This window comes from Mobula birostris, chromosome 19 (assembly GCF_030028105.1).
Source record: "Mobula birostris isolate sMobBir1 chromosome 19, sMobBir1.hap1, whole genome shotgun sequence".
Classification (NCBI taxonomy): domain Eukaryota; kingdom Metazoa; phylum Chordata; class Chondrichthyes; order Myliobatiformes; family Myliobatidae; genus Mobula; species Mobula birostris.
Window position 1 is genome coordinate 26097257 of NC_092388.1, and position 7673 is coordinate 26104929.

A 7673-nucleotide genomic window follows, 5' to 3' on the forward strand; every position below is an offset into this window, starting at 1 on the left:
TCTCTACTTCCTAAAGAGACTGAGATCCTTTGCAGTATGCAGGCCTCTCCTTCACATTTTCTATCAGTCTGTTGTTGCCAGTACAATCTTCTATGTGGTGGTGTGCAGGGGCAATGGCATCAACACGGGTGATGCCAACGGGCTCAATAAACTGATTAGAGAGGTTGCCTCTGTTACAGGAGTCAACTGGACACTCTGGAGGCTATGATAGAACAAAGGCCACTACAGAAAATACTGGCAATTCTGGACAATGTTCCTCACCCTCTGCATGCCACCTTGGCTGAATAGAAGAGCAGTTTTAGTCATAATCTAAGGTAGTCGTGCTGGTGCAAAGAGTGCTATATGAGATCATTCTTACTCTCAGGCCTAAAACTCTATAATAATTCAACCTAAAGCCGGGAAGTGACGATTCCCTCCTGTTAGACTGCTTAAGATAAATTATTTTTCATTTATTCTTCCTATTTCTCTTCTAATATTGTATATCTGTGAACTGGTAATGTTACTGTGACACTGTATGTTCCTCTGGGATTATTGAATTATCTATCGATCTATGTCTCTCATCCTCCTCACAAATGACCTCAAGCCCGAATGTTCCTTTCCCGTAGACTCACAGCTTCGTCAACAGATTGCCTCTCTGTCTCTGAAACTCATGATGAACATCCAGCTGTATCCTGATCCACTGCACAAACTTTTAATGTTACCCAGAGCATACAGTGTAACTTTAACTCTCATGCTTTGCTATAACCCTCATTACTGCTACACTTTCCAGGAAAGGAGAATCAGAATTATTATTTCATCATGCTCTCCCAAAAACTCTTACATTCTCAATCTGACTTACAAGTACAATCCTCCTTACACACCTACTTTCTACGTAGAGAACATTTGCACCATGATCGTTGGATTATTCACCAAGAAAATACAAACAATTGAGAAACTAAGTAACCAAGGATAGCGTAATAATGCAAGTTAGTAATGTACTAATTCCGTGAGAATACCAACAAAATCATATAACTTGAGGTGTACTGTATATACTACAGTCCATACTGATTAATGCTAAAATACCCTATTCATTATAAATATTAGGGAATCACTTCTATGCTCTTCATAAAAATATTACTTGTTCTTTCAGAACAACCTTGAGAAGCAGATTGAGGAGAAATGCTGGTACCTACAGGGCCAAATGTCTTTATTCTAGACTGTACTGTTAAAGTACAGAGCAAAAGAATGTGGGTGTTTGTCTCCTGCTTACATTCGGCTCCTAAACTGAATTGCAGTTTTCTCCATGGTATTAGCTGTGTTTGTATCTCTTTGCATCTCAGATGACAGGCTGAAAGTAGAGAGCGCTCAACAACAAGAATTTCCATCATCACATATTGTGCATGGGACAAATTATAAAATGAATTATCTGGAGATCTATTGCGGATGCGAATATTACCACATAAATGAAAAGATACACTGGTGTGGATGAATGGCCGGTTTATCTACTGTAAAATACATACATTTCTGTGTTAAGATTAAAATAAATTTCTGCGGTTTCTAACTAAATTCAACACTGTACAATACAATAAATACGTTCTGGATTTTGTTTTTTTTCTGAAAACTTCTCAATTTTAATATTGTTGTATTGCTGAAGGAATTTATTTACAGTGCATAATGTGAGCTTAGAAATTGATATCCAACTAAGCTTGTGATCAGAACACAGCCTCATATAAATTTTTACACTCAAAGAACTGTTGAGTAATGACTATCATGTTTTCCACTGAAATGACTCAAAATGAAACTTCAGTTTAATTTAGGCCACAGGTGACACTGAAGAGTTTGATCTGAAAGAGTTTGCTATTTTGAACTGACCTGCACTCATGAGATTCAAACTTAAATACCAAACAGGGAACATGTTGTAAGCTGCAAAGGTATCACAGCCTCAAGGTCATCTTCCCAGGAGTGAAAAACGGTGAAGCACAAGTACCTTAACATCCAGAACCTCTATTAAGCTAAAATTAATTGGATAAAACTGCTGTAATTGGAAAACACAAATGCAAAGTACTATAATTCACAGCTTGCTGCCAAATACCAGCAAGGGTAGAAAAGTCATTTCATTTTACTCCTAATGTTAGCTCTAATTTTCTAAAAGGTTGAAAACAAGCCTATAAGACTATAAAACATAGGAGCAGAAATAGGCCATTTGGCCCATTGAGTTGATTCCACCCTTCAATCACGGATGATTTATTTACCCTCTCAACCCCATTTTCCTGCCTTCTCCCTGTAACATTTGATATCCCTACCAATCAAGAACATATCAGACTCTGCTCTAAATGCACTCAATGTCTTGGCCTCCACAGCAGACTGTGGTAATGAGTTCCACAGATTCACCACTTGAACTTTGAACTTTGAACCTTCTGACTAAAGAAATTCCCCTTCATCTCTATTCTAAAATGATGTCATTCAATTCTGAGCCCTACATTCTCCCACTACAGTACCTGTACTATCTACTCCACTTCTAATCTATCTAGGCCTTTCAATATTTGGAAATTTTCAGTGAAAACCCACCCTCCCACCATTCTTTGGAATTCTAGTAAGTATAGGCCCAAATTCTTCAAATGCTCCTCCTACATTAACCCTTTCAATCCTTGGATTATTCTCAAAAACCTCCTCTGGATCCTTTGAATGCCAGCAAATACTTTCTTAACTTTAACTTTCTTAGACTTAAGTCCCAAAACTACTTACAATAATCCAAATATAGTCTAATCAACACCTTATAAAACCTCAGCCTTACATCCTTGCTTTTATAGTCTAGTTCTCTCGAAATTAATGCTAACATTGCATTTGGCTTCCTTACCACTGACTCAAGCTGCAAGTTAATCTTTAGGGAATTCTGTGGTAGGATTTCCAAGTTCCTTTGGACTATTTATTTTTCAATTCACTTCCCGTTTAGAAAATAGTCTATGGCTTTATTCCTTCTCCTAAAGAACATGACCATGCACTGCCCTGCACTGATATTCTACCTGAGACTTCTTTTCCCATACTCCTAATCTAAGTCTTAAATTATGCTTCCTCAACCCTGCCTGCCCATCTGCCTATTCTAATATTGTCTGCAAAGCTGGCCACAAGGTCATCGATTCTGTCACCCAAATTATTAACCGATCATGTGAAAAGTAGCAGTATCAACTCCAGCTCGTGTGCAGCTAGACATTTCAGTTTTTAAAATGTTGGAGTTAAAAAAAAACACAATGTGCTTTCTTTGCAAGAGGAGAAAATAGTTGAGTTAAAAAGAAGGTGGAAAATGGGCAAGTTGCTGGGTTCATAAACAGAGAGTACTCCAGTCAGTGGCAGCCAAGCAGAAAAGGCTGCCTTTATTTCCACCCTTTTCCTACTGCCATCCAGACAATCTAATGACCATGCTAATATATTTCCTGTAATACAAGGGACTCTAAGCTTGTTTAGCAGATTCATATGCAGCAGCTTGTCAAAGGACTTGCGCAAATTCAAGTAAACAATATCCACTGTCTATCCTGCCTGAAATTTCCTCAAGGAATTTCAACAGATTTATTCTTCAGGAAACCATGCTTACTCTGCCCTAATAATACATGTACCTGCAAGTACCCAAAAATCCTCATCTGTATTACTGGACTCTAGCATATTACCAACCACTGAGGTCAGGCTAACTGGCCTATCAGCCTATCATTTCCTGTGTTTTATCTCCCTCCCTTCTTAATGCCTTCTTCTCCGTTATCCAACTAATATATGAACTGTTTCAGAAATGCCTGGATTGAAACTAAACCCATTGTTTTAATGAGCAATTCACGCGCATAAAATAAAAAAGATTTCCATGGGTTAGATTGCACAAGCGATCGTTTCCAGGTCAATTATCATCCATTGGGAAATTGTCCTGAGTACTTCTAGCTATGTTTCCCTTCAGTGCACTGATGTTTACCTAGCTTCACTCACAGAGCTTATAATTTCCTCAAATCTTCAGCAGCCATTTCCAGGATTGCAGAACTAAATTGTACATTCAATTGCAAACTAAAACTTTCATTTATTAGGATTAGGAAAACACGTAGAAACCCTACAGTAAGGAAGCAAGAATTGTATTCTGTTTAGAGATACAGCAGGAATAGACTCTTCCAGCCATTTGAGTTTTGCCACGCCAGCAATCCTCAATTTAACCCTAGACTAATCATGTGACAATTCACAATTGCTGTGTTTAATATTCAGGTAATATTTAAGTAATATTGTAAATACAAAGTATATTGTTTGATTAAGCATTCTTTGTTGTTTACACAATGCATTGTGGGTTATATCTAAAGGTACGTGAATGGCATATGTCATTATGACACCTTGCTAAAAGTAAAAACAAAGTTTACATGCACCTCTTGGACTCACTTATTTTTCTTTTGATTAAATTTATGCTTTGGAATCGCAAAACATTAGTGTGGCAATAAGGAAATTTAAAGCAAATTCTCGATGACTACCTACCTGATGAACTGCTGCAAGACATTACAGTTTTTAAAAAGTGCAACTAAATGTTGGAATTAAAAAAAAAGTGTGCTTTCTTCACAAGAGAAAAAAAAAACAGTCGAGTTAAAAAGAAGGTGGAGAATGGACAAATTGTTGGGTTCATAAACAGTGAGTACTGGGTTTTTTATTACAAAAAAAAACAAAAATGGCTGGCTACCACAGACAGATAGACACATTTGATTCCACAAGAGATAACTGGTTGATGTATACTGAATGGATTAAGCAGTATTTTGATGCAAATTAAATACCCAATGCAAAGTGGATGTCAATTTTGCTGAGTGTAACAGGTGGAATAACATTGAGTTTGTTTAGAAGTTTAACCGCTCCAACCTAACCAGCTGAAATTAGCTTTCCTGATGTTGTGAAAATAATGCAGGGCCATTTAGAACTGAAACTACGTTTGAGTTCTGTCACAACCACGGATTCTGCAGCGCAGTAGATATGGCAATTGCGCTTGTGAATTTGCACTTGTCTGCTAATTATTATTTAATCGTGATATTATTTAACTCCATACTTGTTGTCATAGTACTTGTCAAGACTTGGACAGAGCATAGCAATACTTTGCTGCTGTTTTGCATTCAGCCTTCCCTGAGATATTGGACTTTCAAGTCAACTGATTCTGAAGACTAACGGTACCTATTTAATGTTTAGATATTCTTCTCAGCCGCAGTGTAGGCTTCGTTTTCCTTTTGAGAGTTTTAGTTAAGGACCTTGTTTGGCCTAGCATTTATTGTTTTATTTTCCCTTTAACACTGTTCATATTAAAGTCTGTGAACTATCAAATTACTTCAGTGTTTCTTACTCCGCACTTCAGCCATATCCGAACCTGGTAACAAGAAGTCTCGACTAACAAAGATGCACCCAGCAGAGAGAGCAGCTGATCTTGGCCTTGAGATTCATTGGACAGGTAGGAGACAAGCTACAGGCAATGGAATCTGTTCTCAGTGAAGTTATGGAGGCAATGAGGCAGATAACCTCATGCCAACAAGCCCAGTCTCACTTGGAGAAACAGGTAACATCCCTAACTGCAACTGTTCAACAGCTCACCACAGACAATCGGACTCAGGTGTCTGTGATTTCCTCACTCATGGCCGCCGTCCACGAACTTACTGTGGACAGCCAGCATCAGCTGACAGCCATTAACGTTCTTGCTAGTTCAATTCAGCAGCTTCAGGCCACCTCAATCCTACTCCCAGCATCTCACAGGTCCTCCTTTTCAGCTGCCCCGATAATCTCTGCTACTAATGCTCCCGCTCCTGCGCCCGGACCAGATCCGACTCCCACGACCATTCAGGAACTGAGTATTCCACCAGCAGGCAGATATTCTGGTGATCGCGTTGGATGCAGGAATTTTATTACCCAATGCAAACTGACATTCCAAGCCCAGCCAGGTCGTTTTGGTGATGATGCACAAAAATTGGCGTACATGGTCAATCTTCTTGATGGACTTCCACTCAGCCCACTCAACACTTTACAGGAGCAAGGCTCAGTCATTCCAACTTTTCATGGCAGAGTTAGGAGGGTTTTTAATCTTCCAGTACAAGGTCAGGAGGCTGATCACCGACTCTTGGACCTGCTCCAAGGCAGAGGAATGGTGAGAGCCTGTGCAGTCAAATTCTGTACCCTTGCAGTAGAGATGGGATGGAATGAGATATCTCTCATCACTGCCTTCCAGTGTAGACTGAATGCAGGGGTCTGGCATGATATCACTGTCCAGGATGAGCAGGATAGTCTGGATGACCTGATTAATTTGGCTATTCAAGCTGACAACTGGGTAACTGAGTGGTACATGGAAAGAATATTTCAAACGTCCTATGCGGCACCAGATCATCGTCTCTCTTTGCCCTCTCGCCGTTCCTCACTTGAACACTTCCAGGCGGCATGTTCCAAGCGTCCAGTAAAAGAGAACACCCATCAGCAAGGAGAGAAATCTGACAGGTCAGTTCTCTCTTCAGTCCACTTCCCCTAATTCTGTAATGCTCGCAGCTTCCTTGTCGTGGAGGTCTCAGACCCATGAACTTAAGGCGTTTATTGACTCCGCTGCAGCGGGAATCTTATGGACATCTCCCTCGCTCAGAGATGGGGAGATCCAACTCAAGAATTAAGAGAAAAGATCAATATCAAGGCGCTGGACGGTCGACCTCTGGGAACCGGCCAGATCCACCTTTCCACCCAACCCCTCCAACTATTGCTTGAAGGCAACCATCATGAGAAAATATCTTTCTATCTGGTTAATTCACCTGAACTGACACCGGTACTTGGTCTCCTCTGGTTCTCCCGACATAACCCATGGATCGATTGGTCTCTGAAGGTACTCCAAGAGTGGGGACCAGCATGCCTGTCTACCTGTCTGGGTCCAGCTCAGGCTCCATTCTATGTATCCCCTCCTCTGTCAGTTAAGAATGTGGACCTGTCCGGGATTCTGGCTGAATATGAAGATCTGCTTGAGGTTTTCAGTAAAAGAAAAACCACCACCCTGCCCCCACACTAGACATACGACTGTGCCATAGACCTCCTACCTGGCATTAGTCCTCCCTGGGGCTGGCTTTTTTCCCTCTCTCGTCCTGAAACGGAGGCCATGGAGGAATACATTTAGGAGGCATTGAGCATAGGGTTTATCCATCCGTCAACCTTGCCGACAGGAGCGGGCTTCTTTTTTGTGAGCAAGAAAGATGGCAAGCTCCGTCCCTGCATCGATTATCGGTCCCTCAACAACATCACTGTGAAGAACCGATACCCTCTTCCCTTGCTGGCGTCTGCATTTGAACATCTCCAGGGAGTAACCATATTTTCCAGAATTGATCTGCTCAATGCTTACAATCAGATTCACATAAGAGAAGGAGGTGAGTGGAAAACGGCTTTCAGCACCTCTAATGGCCACTATGAATACCTGGTGATGCTTTTAGGTCTGGGCAATGCCTCCGCTGTATTCCAGGCATTGGTTAATGGTGTGCTCAGGGACATTTTGAACCAGTTTGTGTATTTAGATGACATCCTTATCTATTCCTGCTCTCATCAGGAGCACGTCCAACATGTCCGGAGAGTACTCAGACGCCTTCTTGAAAATAACCTGTACGCCAAGCCTGAAAAATGTGAGTTCCATAAAGACCAGGTATCGTTTTTGGGCTACATACTTACCCCATCCAGTGTTCAAATCG